This window comes from Castor canadensis, chromosome 4 (genome assembly GCF_047511655.1).
Source record: "Castor canadensis chromosome 4, mCasCan1.hap1v2, whole genome shotgun sequence".
Taxonomy (NCBI): Eukaryota; Metazoa; Chordata; class Mammalia; order Rodentia; family Castoridae; genus Castor; species Castor canadensis.
In genome coordinates this window covers 64,775,058-64,795,286 of record NC_133389.1, presented here as the reverse complement: position 1 = coordinate 64,795,286, position 20,229 = coordinate 64,775,058, and the positions used below count along the sequence as shown (strand labels likewise).

General features: G+C 42.5%; 1 protein-coding gene across 5 annotated transcripts in view; it reads left to right on the top strand.

The window, feature by feature from the left end:
- The window catches only part of LOC109702382 (piezo-type mechanosensitive ion channel component 2), a 385,390-nt gene that overhangs the window by 1,550 nt on the left and 363,611 nt on the right, over nucleotides 1-20,229 (top strand). The gene's annotated exons all lie outside the window — the stretch shown is intronic.

Here is a 20,229-nt window from a genome sequence, read left to right as displayed (position 1 = left end):
CCTGGGCTTAGTATGAAAATGTGCTGGATGCTGAGGCTACAGACCGGCCTGAACCAGTTCCTCCCTCCTCCTGGCTCTGCCCTCCCACATCTTTAAAGGGTTAGGAAGAAGGGTTGGAGCCTTGGGTCCAGACCCAGCGCGGGTCAACAGAGGGCCACAGGGAGCCTCACTATACACAGATGAGCATCTCACCATTTCTACATGGCTGCCAGGGCGTTCAAAGGAAGTAGGTATTGGGTCTAAAGACCAAAGCAGCATTGTAGGAGTGCGCGAGTTTCTGAGTTTTGTGTTACTTTGAAGCCCACACCAAGAATGACTGACCCACAGCACATGGCTTTGCCTCTTCCCCTACCAGAGTTTGAAAAAAGAATGTACACACACACACATTATATTATATATGTGTATATAAGTATATATATTATATTATATTATATATATACTTTTTTTTAACCAAGTATGGTTTACAGTGAGAGCACGGCCTTCACACAAAAGGCGACCTTTTTTTGCATCTTGTCAGAGGTTGATGACTGAAAATCAAACCTGTGCTAATGGTTTTATTTGTGCAAGTAGGGGGGTTCAGTGAAAGTCTATGCTAGTTACTGGCAGTATTTTGTAAATCGAGGTTTAAAAGCTTTGCGAGAGGGAGGTGTCTAGGAGATCTCAGCACAAGAAACCCCTGACAGACAACACAAGGGCTTTTCAGAGCAAAGTGGGGCAGTTGAAGTGCTCCGACCACAGCAGCAGGGGCCAGCCAGGCTTGCTGGACTATTGTGCAAAGATCTTTGTTCGACCTTAATAATTACTCTTATACACAAGCAGAGAGGGGCCAGCTTCCACGAAGCCTATGCGGATCTTTCTTCTTGCCAGTTTGGAAAGCGACGTTGAGAAGGGTTTCTTTAGGTGCGTGGCACACAGTTCGGCAATCTGAAGTGCCAAGCTTGTTAAGAAGGGGCATTTAGAGTGAGGATTCCTGGTCATCGGTGCTGTTGGGGGAGGGGCCCTTGGGAGTGCCCTGGGGCATAAGCGCCCTTCTCTCCCCCTTCCATTGCCTCTCCATCTTTGTGGGGCAGCAGCTCACTGTGACTGTTGGAAGAGTTAGACAGGTGGTCACCTGCAGCCAGGGAAATGACAGCAGGAATGATCCTCTGAGTGCCTGCGACCTCCCCCTGAGCTTGGACTCTTGCAGGACTCAGCCCATCTGCTCTCATGCCTAGTAGACACTGGGGCCTGAGCCAGTGCCTTTGGTAGCACTGTTGGGCTCTGCCTCCAGAGGTGAGGGTGGAGCCAGACTTGGGGTGGGGGTGGGGTGAGGGTGGGGGCCCAAGAGTGGCCCTGAAGCTCCAGGGCATGCAGGTTGGAGCTGGGGCCACCGCCCTGAGGCTGGGGTTGCAGATCCACCAGGTCTTCCTCTTCCATGGCGCCCACCTGGTGACCCCCGTGCAGTGTGAAATCTGCAGACTTGAGTCCTTGAGGAAGGATGGAGGCTCAGAATGCTGATGCCGAGTCTGCTGTGAGGCCCAAGACTGTCCTGGCAGGATCGGGCTTCCAGGAGTGCCAGGATAGTAGCACCTTCAGCCCCCGATCTGGCACTTCCCTGTTTCTAGGACAGGGAAGGTCAGCCCAGGGGATTTTTTGGGCTGCCTTCCCTTTCCAGTCTTTCCTCTGCAAATTACACCTTTGTGAGCTCATGCAGGCTGACCTGGGTGAGGGAGTGTGGGAGTGTATGCGTATGCTGTGTGTTTGTGTGCATTTGCATATGTACGCATGTTTTGAGTGTGCAAGTATATGTGTGTGCGTGTGAGCAGATGAGATGCTATGAATGTGAGTGTGAAGTGTTGGAGTGGAGGGCAGTGGTGTCTCCAGCTCAGGCCAGAGCCTGTTGCTTCTAACAGACTCAGAAGACCTGACCCTGGGGAAAGAGCAGAGGTGGAGTCCTGGCTGGAGACAGGAAGGATCCTGGGGAGACTGACCCCACTGACCCCCGCACATTGCAGGTTGCTGCTTAGGAAAGATAACCCCGGTCTTAAGATTCCTGATACTTTCTAATCACCATCCTTCAAGAGGGCTGGGTGGATGGTGCCTTATGTGAGCACTTGATTCTCCTACAGGAAGTGGAGAAGTTCAAGGTTATTGGAGGGTTTTCAGGTCTGCCTACTCCCCAGGTGCTACTAAATCAAATATTCAGGTTTCCCTTATGTCCTGGGCACGAAGAGTGCAATGATCTGCTTGCCATTAGAATTGATTTTACATTTTAGCCTCTATTTTTATATCTGGGCAAGGCAGCCTTCAAAGGCAAGCCTTTGCTGAAGCTTACACAGATTTCCTTTAAGCCCATCCCTCTAACCCCAATGTTGACATATTCCTGCAGAAATGCCCTAGCCCCTTCACCCAAGGATAGATGTTAAAAATTAACTGCCTTTGTGTTTAATCTGATGTTTAAGGTTTTTTTTTTCCCCTGTGAAAGAAATTAAAGGGAAGTGTTAACTGATATCTGGCCCCTTCTGTGCAGGTGTTCTGGGATTCTTGAGAGTTAAAAACTAAACCATAATAGGTTATGTTGTTGACTATCCACAATGAACATCTGCCGACAGATACGCCTACATCCATAATCTCTGGAAATTGTAAATAGTTCCCAAATTGCCTGGTAACCATCTGATTTTTTTTGTATGCATGATACGTGTGAAGGGGCAAAACCCTTCCATAATATTATGCAATCTTTGATAATTTTAATGATATCTGATCACAGCTGGGCACTTTACATGCATTGTTACATTTATTCTTTTAATATGATTCTGATTTGCAGTTCATTTCTTTTCCACAGTGTTGGGGATTGAATGTAGAGCCTTTCACATGCTAGGCATGCAGTCTGCATCGTAGCCCTTCCACTTATCTGAAGTATATGAGATGAGATTATTCCAAAGTTAAGAAGGGACCCCAGTACATTTTCATTCACTTGTTCTTGACCTATTCATTCCATCTGTCCTAGGGTTACCTAGAGGCCCTGGATATCTTGTCTAGAGGAGATGACTTATCCACTTTTGGGAGCAGGGAATGGAAGCCAGGCTTGGACAGAAGCCATAGATGATTCTTTTCAATCCTACTTATCCATCCCTGATCCTCACCAACTCATGCTCCCCATAATGAAGGACTGGAGCTTGGAAGAACAGGGCAAAACATGAGTAGTACTAAAAAGAACCAATCGACTAGTGCTCTGAGAAAAAAAATTGCAGCAGCCTAATATTGCAAATCCAGGAGTATTCTCTAAAATCCCCTTTAGAGTCACTTGGCTTAAAGTTGGAGTAAAACTTTGAGGTCACTTTTGAAATATGTGTAGGTATGGCTATCCAAAAATAATTTCTTTCTATGTCATAATCCATGTCCTTTGTGTAGCAGATAGCACTTTGAAATCACTCCTGTGCACAGTTCAAGAGTGAGAAATGAAGCTAATTTGTACCTAATCAGCCTGGGTCTTCCATCTGATCCGTGCTGGTCTCCTGGCTGGGCTGCTCTAGCTCTTTGTGGCGGGACATTTCAGCTGCTGAGGCAGTCACTGAAGGCACCAAGAGTCACTTGCTCTTTGGCACACCTTCTCACCTACTTATCACTCTCAGAAAAGATAGTGGAGAGGGTTAGATGTTCATATTTTAATTGTAAAGCAAAATACCTCAGGTAAACGTGAGCACTTTGTCACCTGAGCTGTGAAGGCCCTGTCCTTTTGTAAGTGGACATGCTGCTGTTCAGATGAAGATCATGAGATCACCTTGGATTTCACCTTTGGGGAAGGATAGGACCAGTTGGCCGCAGAGGACTGTGCTCTCCAATATGCGATCCTAGAGTTGGTTTTGTTTATTTGCTTCTGTTTTCTTTGTGTAAAATGGAGATATGATACCTCCTTCTTCAGGTGGTTGTGAAGTTGTGTACACAACATGACTGTGTACTGCCTGGCACACAGAAGGTGCTGCAGGCCTTTATGAAGCCCAACAAAAGAGTAGATTTGCCTGGGGAATGTCTCAGTCAGAATTCCCAGACTAACCAGTAGTGACGTGAACCTTGAGAAAGCTGGTATGGGAATGTGGGATGCATAGGAAAGCAACTGAGTCCTGCTCTGGAGTCAAAACTTGTGTGTGTGTGTGTGTGTGTGTGTGTGTGTATGTTGGGGAGGATTTTAAATCATCAGGATTTTTCTTACCAGTTTTATGCAGTATTTTAGATACCTGTGGTTGCGGTCTTCTGATTAAACAATATATTCTCCTTAGAAATATATTGATAGTGTTTAGTTTTTTCTTTCTGACACCATGCCATCATTTTCATAGTCTTTATTCAATATGTTATTTTTAGCATGATATTTTTCTTTTGGGTGTTTGTGCTACTAACAGTTAATTATCTGTGAAGCTACCTAGTAACAAATGTATATACTATTAAAAATTTTTGCGTAAATATTCAGGAGAACTTAGCATAGCATACACACTTAGATATTTAAAAATGATTAAGAACAAGATGATGATGTTATGTATATAATGTAGATTAGATTTTATAAGATTTGTAGATTTAAGTTAATTGTTTTGAGGTTGTGGGATCAAGCAAATAAAGGAAAGAAAATACCCATTAGATGGGGCCCAAACAGAAAGTTGTATTGGAAAACATTTAAGAAATACTTGGTCGTCATCATTGAGATTTGTTACATTTCACACCGTGTCCACTGCACCTTCCAGACCTGCCCTGGACAAGGTAAGATCAAATGGAGCAGACAGCCAAAGAGCTTAGGGAGCACCTGTGTAGAGCGCCACTCGCCGCATTCTGTTCATTGCGAGCTGGCCAGTATTACTGGACACACAAAGAGTGTTCAGTTAAAGCTTTTTCGCTTGGGGATTGAACCCAAGCATACTAGGCCTGTGTTGTGTCCTTAGGCCTTAGGTAAATTGTTTTTAAAGTTAAGAGAGTTAACATAATTATGTATTTTTTTCAAAAATTTCTAACTGTATGTGTTAGTCATCTTTCTGTCTCTAGGGCAAGTCATAAGAAGGGAAGTTTAATTTGACTCATGATTTGAGAGTTTTCAGTCTTTGCAATTGATTGTGTTGCTTTGGGCCTGTGGTAACACAGCACATCAGGGCGGAAGTCTTAAAAAGGCTACTCACCTCATGGTGGCAAAGAATTGGGGGAAAGGTCCCAATATTCCCTTCCAGGGAATGCCACCAATGACCCGCTTTCTCTAACTGGGCCCCACTTCCTAAACTTCTTCCCAGCACCTCCTACTAGCACCATAGACTGGGGACCAAGCCTTCAATGCATGAGCCTTGGGGTCACTATACCACTATATAACAATTACCAGCTAAAAATGGTTTTCATTTCTTCTGAGAGGTGAGTTCCTCTCCTTGTTTTATCATATGGAATGGTAATGTTTTCAGTTATTACCTGCTGTTTTCCATTTCTGCTTTTGGACACAATTCTGTATGAAACTAAGACATTATGAGTGGATATATTTAATCTTTTGCATATGAATTTGCAAATCTTAAATATATTTTATAAAAGGAATGGGTTTTGTCTGGGTGGTTATTTCTGCCTGTAAATGCTTAGGCTTGCAGGGGTGATTTCACCAGTCATCTGGGCAGGGGTAGAAGGTGGAGATTTTTCTAAGACTTTAACTGCTTTCTTAGGAAGTTGTTGGTTCTATGACCCAAACTGAGAGGATTATCTTCTCTGTATTTTCCAACTCTGAAGTCTGCAGCCTGCTTCACATTTGACTTGGTCAGTGCCATGCATCCTTCTCCTGATGTGCATAGAGAAGCTATGGGTCAGAAGTTGTCCCTCTGTTCCCAGCTTACACATGTGCAGTTAGACCATTGTCGCCCCTCAGGGACAAGCATGCTGAGAAGTGCTCCTCTGAGTGTGCTGACATCACATCATCTGGTTCCACAGCTGGCCTTTCTCCACGTCCTGTGTGTCCTGCAGCAGGGAGTGCCTTGAACCTTCTCCTTGGCCTCTCGGCCTCTTCCTGTCCTTGCCACGTGTGGAACAGATGCTCAAAGCCCTCCAGATGTGATTCTTCAGTGGAGACTTTTCTCAGAGGTCGAGTACATTGTAGTCAGTCAAATCAGGACACTCACTGTTGCCTTTTCCACCTTAAATGCACTGCTTTGCCCTTAGCCCAATGCAAGCTCACATTCCTGTCCTATAGCAAGCACGCACTTTCAGCCAGGTCCAAGCAAAGACAGTTCTGCTCCTCTTGAGTTCTCTCATTAACATAGGTTTCTCAGGGTACCAAGGCTTAGATGAAACCAATTTTACTTCTCTCACATGATAGTGAGAGGTAGGTGGTTTTGCATTTGTCTGCTAACACTGTGAGGGGTTTCTCAGGAAAACAGTCCTTGCTCTGTCTTCCAACAGGGATTGTGTTCCTGCCCATAACTCAAGGTAGCCTGTTGCTGTGTCTACTCCAAGTTGAAGGCTAGAGGAAGCAAAGGCAGAAGGGACACCCTTCCCCACCTCAACGTTACAGCTGGGAGTTCCTGCCGGTGTCACTTCTATACACATCCCACTAGCCTGAACTGGATGATGTCATCTACCTACCTAACCGCAAAGAGAGCTGGGAAATTTTGTTTGGTTGTGTGCTTAGATATGATGGAGAAGGTGGCTCTGACATTGTATGCTGAAGAATGGCTGTTAGCATTCAAGAGTTAGTGGAAGGCACCTTAATGTGTCTTGCAGATTCTGCTGATTTTTTTTTCAGAACTTACTCTACCCCTGCCTTTGCTTCTAGCCCCCTATAGTCAGAACCAAGTTCCTGCAGACCCCTAAAGGGGAGCTACAAACAGTGACCCATGTGGGAGGTGTGATATATTTCCAAATAACCACATGATCTTCCCAATTTGTGCAGACAGAAATCTGAAGAGTGTGTGTGGGAATGGGTATTAAGGGTGTGGGATAGTCAAGGAAGAAACATAAAGTTGGATAAGGCTAAGCCTTCTGAGACCCACTCAGAAGAGCTTCTGGGTTGCATGTTGTGGTTGAGGGCTCTAGCAGTTTGGGTGACTGGAAGCTGAAACATGGACAGGAAGGCAACCTATACTAAATGACGTTGAAGTGCCAGGCCTGCCTCGGTATGCTGCATTGGAAGATGTGCAGAGGCACAGAGAGATTGGAGTGTTACAGCAGCTGTATCATGTAAGGTCTGTTCTCCACCTAGGGAAGGGCATGGGACACATCTTCTCCCCCCAGGACAGAGAAGAAAACTTGTGGGGGAGCCCCAGCATCCACCACGAACTCTGTGGTTAGAAGTTAGGTGGGGAATGTTGTCGGTGAACTGGGAATCCTTCAGTGTAGTGGGGGTAGATGGATTGCAGGAGGCAGGGGCCAAGGGGCTGCTCTTCCGTGTCAAAGACCAGGTAGGCATGGCTGCCATAATGAATGGAAAGTCAAAGCAGTAATCATAATGGTCTGACTCCTAAGGATCTATGACATTGGCCTTGTTTATGGCATTTCTAGAAGTGAAATTTAGATGTCTACCAAACTCTGATTTGACCAGTATTAAGAGGAAGAGATCTTGGTCAAGTGACCAGAAGTCTAATTTAAATCACCAAAAGAGAGAGTTAGAGCCTTTCAGCCAATTCCCAGACTTAAGCAGTTTATATGTCCAGAGCCCCTTAAATAAGGGCAGGAGCTGCCCCCTATCTGCAGTTACATTTGCATTTTACCTTGTACCTTCCATTTCTTTGAGAATGAGTCTCTTCATTTAAAGTAATAAATCTGTGTGGGATGATAACATAACTAGTCATTACCCATAAATGGGTAATGAAAGAAAGAAGAAATGTCTTCTTTCTGTCTTCTGGTTGGAACAGGACAGGAGTTTTTTAAATGGCTGATGAAGGTATGGTCTATATGCCCATAAATGATTTTAGGGGATCTTAATATTACTGGACTTTTAGGAGCTCATCAAAAAGAGTTCCAGTAGAGAAAGTAGTATACCTTTCCTAGAGACAGCAGGCAATCAAACACAAAAATTCTCTCTTCTTTTATTCATTGTATGTGGTTTCTGACAGTCAAAGAAAAAATATGCCATCCTGATAAAGAGCCCTCTGTGTAAAGCTGGATTGTGTGGCTCTGCCATGCAGCTGTATGACCTTGATCAAGTTGTCTGGCCTCTCTGTTTTTAAGATAATTTATCTGTAAAATGAGTGATCACAGCCTCTCACTCACAGGAGTGCTGCAAGGCTTAGATGTCATGCATGTCAAGTGCCTTGAGCAGTGCCTAACAAAAAAAGTCAGTAGAAGTGCTTAGTATTTGGGACTCAGAAGTTAGGTGTTGTTGAATGAAATGTGTTGGCTGGTTTCAAGGTCTGTTCATCTAGAGCAGATGACTTTGATTCAGTCCACTTATAAGGCTTTGGAACACAACCTGTTGAAAGTTGAGCGTGGTCCTGACCTGGCCTTGCCCACAATCCGACACAGTGGAAGGTCTCTGTGCCACTGTTCATTGCTACTTTTGAAACAATGTGACAACTGTGACACATTTTCTCTTTTAATTCTCCTTCCCAGGCAGAATGAATTGTCCCTTCTGTGCCACCTGGCAGAATACTCATCATATTTTGGTGCTTAGTAATAGAATCGTCCTCACTTCTTTGCTCCTGCAAGTTCAAGGACCCTTGCAATCCTTGTTGACATCCTACATTGACTTCCTAACACATAGCAACCATTTACACATGTTTTTTGTATTATAGACTTTTCTAACAAAAAAGATTGTGTGTGATCATTATACTTCAGCTACCCAGCAAGGGTTGTAAGCCAGTGAGCACTGAATACAGATTTGCCAGTTGACAAAAACACACCCAGACTCCATTTTTTTCTCTCTTGAAGATCTCAGAAGTATAAATACAGAGTTAAGGTCTAGCTTTCTTTAGCTATTGTTTTCTAAGTCTTTGAATATAAAATTCACAACATTCTAATTTCTACTTTTTGTAACTCTCTTAAGTGAGAATTTTATTAGTATGGCATTTAACACCATTTACTTGCTTCGCAGTGAATAGAGAAGGAAAAACCCATAGGCTGATGTAAAATTTGACTGGAGAGCATCCTTGAAGTGCATAAAACATTTTTAAGGAACATTTTCAGCTCTTTTGGAACCACAGGTATCGATCTGTTTTCTCTGTGGTCACATCCTCTAGGTCAGCAGTTTTGGCCACAGGTACAGAAGGGTAGGAAGACGCAGAGCTTTAACAGGCTGGCAATTTTGATGAACTCTACAGATGTGCACACACGAGCTGTCCTACCTCTCCCCCCAACTCTCCCCAGGGTCTGTTTGGCTGTTCACCTCATGGGCTTTGGCACTGCCTCAGGGACATGTACCCCACAGAGAAAACAGGCAGTGAACAGTTCTGAAGGGGCCCTGGTCTGAAGGTCTAGCAAGCTTGTTGATAATGAGCTGTGTGACTTTGCCAAGTCACAGAGACTGTACTCCTCAGTTACATTATCTATAGGGTGTGATTGAGGCTAAAAAGTATTTTCATGGTTCTCACAGTGTTATTTGTGCCCATACCTTTCTTAATGTACAAAAATAGGACTACAAATTACTACTTCACAACCAACACACCAGAGTATGTGCATCTAAATTATTCTGTTCTCTTAATAACTGCCGGACTTACATTACTCTTGAAGAAAGTTTAGGGTCTGCTTAGGAGAAGGTGCTGGTACCATGTGGCTATTTGAGCGAGGGTTTTGCATTCTGGTTCAGGCTTTGCAGTTTTGAATCTTTGGAGACCCTCCCTTACCTGTTCCTAGTACTGAGTCACAGGACAGGGCCTTTCCAGTGATGACCGCACCACGAATAACAGAATGCATGATGCACTTGGTTTGAATTGGTAGTGTGTGTCTTTGGAGAAATAAAGGATGCTTACTACCTCAGTTTATCAGAGAAAACCAAGCTGCATCGCAGGAGTCATTGAAGCAAAATGTTCTTGTAGGGTCATAGATTTATCTAAACAAGATTTGAATCAGGAAAAGATACTTTGAGTAAAACATTGAACAGTGTGACATTACAATGACATTGTAGAGCTAAGGAGACCTCAGCTGGATAATTCTGTTATCCATGCAAGGAAAGAGAAGGCTTCACAATATCTTCAGGTGTGTCAGGAAGAGCATCCCTGGGAAAGGTTCCCATGCACACCTTGTTCTCATAGCTCCAGCACCAGCTATGGGAGTCCAAACTTCTGTGCTTCAAAGGCCCCACCTCCTCCTGCTTTTTCAAACTGAATATGAAAGCCTGCTCATGCCAGGCTATTCCTGACTCCTCTTGGGCCTTGGGGCCCAAAGTCATTCATCTGGTAAGCAGTGAGACATTCTTAGCCAGTGCTAGGCTTGCCTCTGGTAGACCAAAGACCCTGCTTTGTCTCATAGCCTCTGGTTCCCCATCCCCAGTCAGGATAGAGGGATGAGGGTCGGGTTACAAGGCTAGGGGAAGAGGGAAACCCATAAAATGAGGTGTGTTTCTTAGGCACCTGTATTTTCCAGAAACCTCTGAACCCTAGAATTTTGCATGAGCAACCACAACCTTCTTTAGCAGTAGTTTCCAAAGCATCTTCAATTTTTTTTCCTTTTTCTTTTATTATTCATATGTGCATACAAGGCTTGGTTCATTTCTCCCCCCTGCCCCCACCCCCCTCCCTTACCACCCACTCCGCCCCCTCCCTCTCCCCCCACCTCAATACCCAGCAGAAACTATTTTGCCCTTATTTCTAATTTTGTTGTAGAGAGAGTATAAGCAATAACAGGAAGGGACAAGGGTTTTTGCTGGTTGAGATAAGGATAGCTATACAGGGCATTGACTCACATTAATTTCCTGTGTGTATGTGTTACCTTCTAGGTTAATTCTTTTTGATCTAACCTTTTCTCTAGTACCTGTTCCCCTTTTCCTATTGGCCTCAGTTGCTTTTAAGGTATCTGCTTTAGTTTCTCTGCGTTAAGGGCAACAAATGCTAGCTAGTTTTTTAGGTGTCTTACCTATCCTCACCCCTTCCTTGTGTGCTCTCGCTTTTATCATGTGCTCATAGTCCAATCCCCTTGTTGTGTTTGCCCTTGATCTAATGTCCACATATGAGGGAGCACATACGATTTTTGGTCTTTTGGGCCAGGCTAACTTCACTCAGAATGATGTTCTCCAATTCCATCCATTTACCTGTGAATGATAACATTTCGTTCTTCTTCATGGCTGCATAGAATTCCATTGTGTATAGATACCACATTTTCTTAATCCATTCGTCAGTGGTGGGACATCTTGGCTGTTTCCATAACTTGACTATTGTGAATAGTGCCACAATAAACATGGGTGTGCAGGTGCCTCTGGAGTAACAGTCTTTTGGGTATATCCCCAAGAGTGGTATTACTGTATCAAATGGTAGATCGATGTCTAGCTTTTTAAGTAGCCTCCAAATTTTTTTCCAGAGTGGTTGTACTAGTCTACATTCCCACCAACAGTGTAAGAGGGTTCCTTTTTCCCCGCATCCTCGCCAACACCTGTTGTTGGTGGTGTTGCTGATGATGGCTATTCTAACGGGTGAGGTGGAATCTTAGCATGGTTATAATTTGCATTTCCTTTATTGCTAGAGATGGTGAGCATTTTTTTATGTGTTTTCTGGCCATTTGAATTTCTTCTTTTGAGAAAGTTCTGTTTAGTTCACGTGCCCATTTCTTTATTGGTTCATTAGTTTTGGGAGAATTTAGTTTTTTAAGTTCCCTATATATTCTGGTTATCAGTCCTTTGTCTGATGTATAGTTGGCAAATATTTTCTCCCACTCTGTGGGTGTTCTCTTCAGTTAGCATCTTCAATTTTTATTGCTTTTCTTTAGGGTCACATCACATTTATCACTCACAGTGGCACTGCCTGACTGACCCCCCCTCACCTAGTTCCCACACTGGACTTCACTGCTTATAAATACGTTAGGTCATTGTCACAGATTTAAACCACCCTCATCTGGGAATGGAGGGTTTGTAATCCCAGAACTCCTGATGCTGAGCAGGAAGATCCCAAGTTCAAGGCCAGCTTTGGCAACATTGTAAGACCCTGTCTCAAAAAAACAGACTGGGAATATAGCTCAATGAGTGAGTGCTTACCTAGTCTTACAGGCCCTGAGTTTGATCCCCAGCACTGTAGAAAACAGAAAATTAAAACAAAAGGATGTGACACTATCTATAAAAGCGTCTCTTAAATTGGGTATCAGAATATTTTGAGCAATTATGTTTAGAAAATAAAGATGCTTAGTACATAGACGGGAGCAAATAGCAGATGTTTTCTTACCCTTGAGATGCTGATTGGATACTTATTGTAATATATTCCTCTGCAGATATCCACATTAGATCTAGTCCTGGATTGTATATTTTAAATGTAGTGCTTGTCTCCCAAGGAAGGAGAAGTATGCTGGCCAAACAAACCCTGCGTAGAATATCTTTGCAATGGGAGCCACGCTATAATAATAACGCTTCATAAATTTGAATATTGATAGGATGCATTTTCTATTAAGAATTTATTTGAAGTGTGGTCTTAATTGTTCACTGGTGATTGTCTTTCTTTCTTTTTTTTAAACATCCTCTGGTTTTGATCAATTTTTCCTGTCCTCCTTCTGACATCTATGTCCCCAGAATTCATCAGAATCACACAGTAATGGGAGAGGCTCATGTGCTCAGCCTTTGTTATCGTAAACTCCAGATGTCAAAGGCAACACAAGTCTTTCTGACTTTTTTTGACTCCTGTGTCTTTATAGGTTTTGACGTTGATGCTTTCTAGGTTTTCTTTCTGGCTACGGTCCAAAGGGAGCTTGACAATTTTTACAAATCTATGGTGAAGGTCTCTGAGTGTCACAATCTTTCTGAGCTGTGCATTCCTGGTTCAGCTGGTGGCACTTTAGCACCTTCTCATTTCTTACTAGGAACATAAGACAAATGTGTTTATAATTTTTTTTTTGTTTGCCTAATTTTTTTCTTTCTCCTTAAAAACTGAACAACACAGGGGGCTGAATTGAAGAGAGTGGTTTAGCTGTCACCTGTGGAGTCTGTAATTTAGTGCTGATTCCCTGGGAACACTGATTCTTCCATTCTCTTTGGCTCATCTCCTGTTCAGGGAGTCTTTGAATTTTATGATGCAATTCCTGTTTACTTTGCATAGACTTTCAATATCTTACTCCAGAATTTTATGGCAGTGAGAGACTAGGAGATTCATGATTGTTTTTGAGAAATGCTGGAATACATAAATTAAATGCTCCATATGCCAAGACTGTTCAGAGCTTAGCATCTATTGAATTTTGACTTTATGGTTTAATATGCACTATTCCCAAAACCTATTTGACCACAGACCCCTATGTGCCTCTTTTGGCACTCATGCTTTACGACCATATACTGGAAAATTCTGGACTTCTAGAATTTTGGACTCTTTGATACACCAATGAAATGAACTTTATTTTTAGAAAATGACTATTTTGGGGAAAGGTAACCTTTCAGAAGACTCCCATCTCTATATGTTTGAAAATGAAGCCAACTTTGATGATGGTCACTGTCAAAACTATCAGAAGTAATATGACTGCCTTTTTTTTTATATGTATGCTTGCTGATTTGTTTGCACTACTGTTTATTTAAAGAGCAAATTGGTCAAAAGGCACAAAATCATTTTAGAAAGTAGGTATGGCAGCAACTGTGGAATTCCTGCAAATGATCAGGCTATACACGTTTTCACATCTAGGAGCAACAGACGGAACCCAGCAAGAGGCTTAAAGGAAGTCAGTCAGCCGCCTGCCTGCATCATGGCCACCTCCTCCTCTGCCGTGGACCTCTGCCATGGCCTCTTCTCCTATCTCCTGTAAGATCCTCTTTCCACTGCAGAACGCATTGATCTTTTTTTTTTTTTTTTTTTTGGTAGCACTAGTGTTTGAACCCACCAGGCAGGTGTCCTATCATTTGAGCCACACCACCAGTCCTTTGTGTGTGTGTTGGGTATTTTCAAGGTAGGGTCTCACTAACTCTTTACCGGCACTGGCTTTGAACCTGTGATCCTCTTGATCTCTGCCTCCTGAGTAGCTAGGATTACAGGCATGAACCACGAGCACCCTGCCTCTTTGATCTTTTTGACATTTAACTCAGATGTCATTCCTCTGTTTAACTTCCAGCACTTTTTCTTTGCACTTAAAAAACAAACATTGCATCCTCAACTCAGCCTGTGAAGCCCTGGGCTCCTGGGCCCTCTCACCACACTGGAGTGATTCTCTTTATTCAGACACAGCTACTTTCGCTTGGAGGCCTTTGCACCAGCCTAGGTCTCAGCTGAAATGTCACCTACTTAGGGATACCTGTGCCTGCCACCTATATACCCTTCCTTACTCACTCACTGTCATGGCACAGGGAGGGCTTTTTCCTTCTAATTTCTTTAATGTTAAAGAGTTTATTTATCTGTATCCACCTCCCATTTCCTTGGATTTCCTTTGACTACAGCATTTGTTACAGGAAAACCAGAACCTAGCTGTCTTGCTCCCAAATGTGTGCAGGGCACTCAGCTGGGCACAGCCTTCTGTGAGCACCCAGATCCTCAGTGCATTGCTTCAATGCCTACACAACCACAACAGAAGTGGCACCTTATGTCATCCATTGCTTTGTTCAATTGAGGCTCAGTTTCCTGTACAAAACAGAGGTGATAATAGTACATACTCAGAGAGTGACTGGGGAGTTAAAAAAATAATATGGGCCTAGGGGTGTAGCTCGGTGGTAAAACACTTGCCCACCATACTGTCAAGGGCCTGAGTTCCATCTTCATCAGCATAAATAAATAAACAAACAAACAAATAAATATATTTAGCATGCTATTAAACATTTTCTGGCATATAGTAAGCATTTAATAGATATAAATGATTCCCATGACATTGATACTTTATTGTTTCATTCAACCATTTATTTGTAAGCAATATGGCAGGATTCTGGAAAGACAAACAAAAGATGTATGAAGCATGGCTTCTGCCTCTGAACTTCCATTTAAATCTTAGGTAGCTCAGACTCTGTAGTGCTCAGAATGGAACATTGGTAGTGGTGGTCGTCACTCGTGTTATGTGTTTGAGGAGCTTCTGGCATGTGCACAGTGACTCTTCCACATGTCTGAAGGTCAAGGAGGACAGAGACATAGCACTGGCCATGGGAGCTCAGTCTGTGATGATGCAATGAATTTCATCCTTTTGTAGAATTAGGTACAGGGCGGGTTCTGTGGACTGGGGCAGCCAACCTCTTATCACCAAGGGCCATGTTCAGAAATGATTCGGTGGCCAAACTGTAGCTGAAAAAACACTGTTGCCACTTCTGGGAATATCTACTTTAAAACACAGGTAGGGACTTAAACCAGAGTGGCTGCGCTCTGTGCAGGGCAGTTTGCATCAGCTCCCTGGCCTGTGTGAGTCTTTGGTGGATAGGGACAGAAAGAGGAGGAGACTGGTCTCCCAGCTGCCCCTGGTGTCCTAGCATTTGGCTGCAAACTTCAAAAGTAAGGCAGGACTGGGGGTGTAGCTCAGTGGTACAGCATAGGCTCAGCCTAGGTTCTATCTCCAGCCCCCACCAAATTGAAAAAAAAAACATGATAAAAGATGTGCTTCAAGTCCAGGGGCCAATGCAGACTAAGAGTTAGTCCACTGGGGAAATGACTGGAGCTATTGCACAGACTTTGGCAACAGCAGAGGCCTGGATGCACATGTCTGTTCATCTTCTGGTAGGCTTGGTTTGTCCTCTGCAGCTGTGCACTGGGACTGCAAGGGAAGCCCTCAAGCAGGGACATGAATGGCACTTTCTGTGCTGCTCCTGGCTTATCTTATCTCAGACTCTGCTCATCGCTTCACAAACTCAAGCTGACGGAAGCCAGTGCTGGCAGAGACACCCAAACACATGGGAGAAATTGGCAGTGCTCAGAGAGATCCAAAGCTACTGTCAGCCAGGGCTAGAAGGCTGTCCTGTCTGGGCTAGTCTGCTTCTCTGGCATAGAATGCCTGAACCCTGGCTTTGAAATCTCTTTACAACAGGACTTCATAAAACCAGACCACTCTCCCCTGAAGGTTAGTCTTCTATTTAGAATGGAGTGTGTCTTGGTTTCCTCAGACATATTGAGGAAACAATTCAACAACTTAATGAAGTGAGCTGTTCGCTTAGTACTAAACAGGCGTTTGCCAGCTCAACACAACAGAGGTGTTCGGCTGTGTATGGGAGAGAAGGATTGAGTTCCTTTCTCTGGCATCATGGATTTCAACAATGCTGAAATGTCACACTCGACATTGTGGTACTATAACAATGCCAATGACTTACTAACGGTGGGACTTACTTTTATTTGTGGGACACATTGGAGTTTACACAACATGTTCACACGTTTTTTCGCATTATAAGCTGGGCTTGAGTTTTCTTATTTGGTGCATTCTCCCCGTCCCCTTTCTGGATGCTGGTGGATAGAGGTATGTCTGTTGTGCATGTGGGAATATAAGTGATCAGGGGCTGCTTACAGTTCAGTGTTTAAAATGGAGCATTAGTGTTTGGGTTAAGTGGGTCCCTTATCCTGAGGGGCAGGTAAAGGGGCCATGAAGGGGCTAGGGTTCCCTGCTGGGGTTTTTCCTCACTCCACCAACAGGAAGAACAATTCGCACATCTTTCCAAGGACTCATCCTGGAGCTCGAACCCTGTGCAAAGTTGGGTTTAGCTGGGTGCCACGGTTCATCCCCATTAGTTTCAGGAGGGCAAGGAGTGCAGGTCACATATGCCTCCTCTGGTGTCACCCTCCACTTTTGGGAGCCTTCAGCGTTAACTACTCAGTACTAAGATGCTGAGCATTTGCACCTGTCTGCAGAGGAGATTACCCTGAAGGTAGTTTTAAAATTTTTGGTGGCACTGGGTTTGAATCGCAGGGCCTTCTGCTGGCCAGGCAGGCGCTCTACCGCTTGTTCTTCCCCCAGCCCTTTTTGCTTTTGGTGTTTTTTGGTAAGGGGTCTTGCTTTAAGATTTGGCAGGTCTATACTTCTGTCCTCCCACTTATGGCTTGCAGAGCTGGGATGACAGGCCATGCCACCACACCCAGCTTTTATTAGTTGAGATGATGAGGGGTCTCATGAACTTTTTGCCTGCACTGTCCTCAAACCACTATCCTCTTGGTCGCCACCTCCCAAGTGGCTAAGATTACCTTGTAAGTATTTTCAACTAACATTTTTGGATTTGCTATAACATAGTGTTAATATATTTCTATGGCCTGACACAATACATTTATACTTAAGGAGCATAGCAAATACTGGGGAGACTTGGAAACAAATTCCTTAGTTTGTTCCTTGTGGGCCTTTATAAAGTAGCCATGTGACCATAGAGGACCAGGAAGTCGTGGACTGAGTTGATTTCAAGGGGCTCCATTAACTGGTGCATGTTGAGTAAGTCACATTTTCACCTGCATCTCTGCTTGAGATGCCCTTTATTGGACTTCCACTAACTCATTTTTCAGCAACTATTAGCTGAGTATCTATTGTCTGCCAAGTACAACACTATATATATTTACTTAAACTATGATACATTTATCTTTTTTCTATTTATTTACTTTTACTTGCTAGCAAAAATTGCTCATCTTCATGGTGTACAATCTGACATTTTAGTATATGGCTACATTGTTGAGTGGCTAGTCAAGCTGTTTGACCTTGTCTCTTTTACATACCACGTGGGGGTGACAACACTTAAACCTACTCTCTTAGCAATCTCAGTTTATCTCTATAGTAGACAAGATGGCAGGTACTGCCTGGTGGAGGGAGTAACTTAAATCCTTGAAGTACTTTATTATCATATTTTCTACAAATACATAGTGGGCTGTACCAGTTAACCTAATTGAGTGTGGTTTTACTAAAACAGAGGAATTAAAAAGCTTATGGCAGATGTTTCTCTGCTGGAATTAAGTTATTAGTTGATTTAAAGCATCTACTTTGCAGACTGTGTTTTAAATTAGCTCCTTATTGGATGTGAAAGCAAAATATGATTCTGTATGTCTCGCAAAACAAATACTCTTTTTGGTTCAAATCCATATGAAACCCTGTGCGTAATCCACAACAAGCTTTTGTGATTTGTTGGACATATTTTTCCAATACTTTGAGTTTTTTAGAAAGGAAAATCATTTTAGTGATGTTATGGTAAGCAACATTTTCTTATAGTATTTTGATAGGTTCAGATGTTTATTCCATTAGGTCATTAAAATACAATGCTTACTTAGAAAACTTATTATTGTTATTATATAATTATATAAAGTTATACAGGATATATACTTATATATCTGTATTTATATATGAATATATGTATATATATATTACATATCTATTTCTATATTTACATATTTTAATATATGTTATTATATATTATATGTATTAATATATGTGGTATTTATACAATATAGCATATATATCTACATATTATATACATCTATATGATATATAGTTACATATTATATATTATACAATTGCATAATATATATTTATTTGCACTTATATATATAGACTTTAATTCTCTTAAATGATGATGATGTATCCTTTTGTTTGCTTTGAAACTCAGTGTCTAAGGATTTGACAAAGTTGCACTATTGGCTTATTAGAGTGTCCTTCTAACTGCTTCTGAATGAGAAAAATTTTATCCAAGCATCTTGTGAACAAATCTCTGAGACCATCTCTCTTCACTATTGCTATTCATGACTTTCACCTCATTTTTATTAATAGAAGCATTGACTTGAAAGTGATTGTTTTAAAATTATTTTTCAGAACTATGGTGTCTCCTGTGCAATATTGCTACTGGTTCTGTGATGGTAGATGGGAGACAAAAGGACTGACCATATCAGATGGAAGCTGTGTGTGAATGGTAGTCTTGGAGTCAGAATTTAGAGGAAGGAAATTCAGATAACATTTGTGAAATAAAATGCTTAGTGATGCTCTTCCTTGCCATTTTCATCTGCTGAGCAATTTCTTGGCTAATGGTTTAAAATGAGACTCTTAGACAAGAAATCTTGATCGTGTCTTCCCAAAAAAGTTGAAAGCCTTAAGTGGGATGGAAAACACTCTCATTTGGTGCATGGTCTGTACGTTGAAGTTTATAAGTTCAGTTTATATCATAGTCAGGGTTGCTAATGGGATGGCATGAGGGGAGCTTACCTACAGATCAAACAGAGGTTGGATGCACCTGTGTTTTGGTCATGAGAATATCTTCAATCATGTCCTCTTATTATTGGATTTTACATTGTGACAGAGATCAGGTTTTCTGCTTGCCCACATTTGGTGTTAGGCAAGACTTTGATCTAGATGTTCATTGGAATTTAGATTAAAGTCTTGCCAAGAGATATTTGAGAATGTGGGGGAGCCTAAGCAATTATCAAGCAAGCTGAATTCTTCAGATATGTGAGAATGGAATAGTCAATATGATGTTTTGCTGAATTTTGTATTTTTTAACTATGGTGATTTTATGGTGTTTTAATTTGGAGATACTGATTTTTTTAAAGACATACAAGTAAATTTAAGAGCAGAAGACATGTAGTTTCTCTGATCACAGGTCCCAAGGATAGCTGCAGTAGTCATAGTAAGGTGGCCTCGCATAGTTAGGTACTTGATTCATATTTCAGTTGGTATCCTCAAAGTCCTGTAGCCAAGATTACAAAGATTTGATTTGGATAACTTGAATTTCCACACATGGATGCTTTCTTTTTTCTTATGTTCTTTCTAAGGCTTTGGAATCAGGGGCTACTTAATTGTCTTTTAAGTTGGTGGTGGGTAAGACCAGTTCTTTGTTTTCCAGTTTGGCTGTCCCTCCTTGTCCACCCTTTTTGCCACTGCACCTACCAAGCTGCTTTGTGTGTAACAGAAGCACAGTCAAATGTGTTGCATTCTTTCTGCCAGTCTCCCTAACGGGAGCCCAAAGTGGGCCAGCCTAAATGCAGAAGCGTGTAACTTCTGGGATGTGAAAAGCAGACAAAGAACACTTTATTGAAGTCATTGATGTAAATGAACAAAAGCATATTTTTGAGGGGAACCTAATTTGTGGGAAGTATGCTTCATTAAAAATATGCTAACTGGCTAGGTGCTGGTGGCTCAATCTTGTAATCCTAGCTACTCAGACAGGAGGGCAGAGATCAGGAGGATTGTGGTTTGAAGCCACCCCAGGCAAATGGTTAGTCAGACCCTATCTCAAAAAAAAAAAAATCACAAAAACAGGGCTGGCAGAGTAGCTCA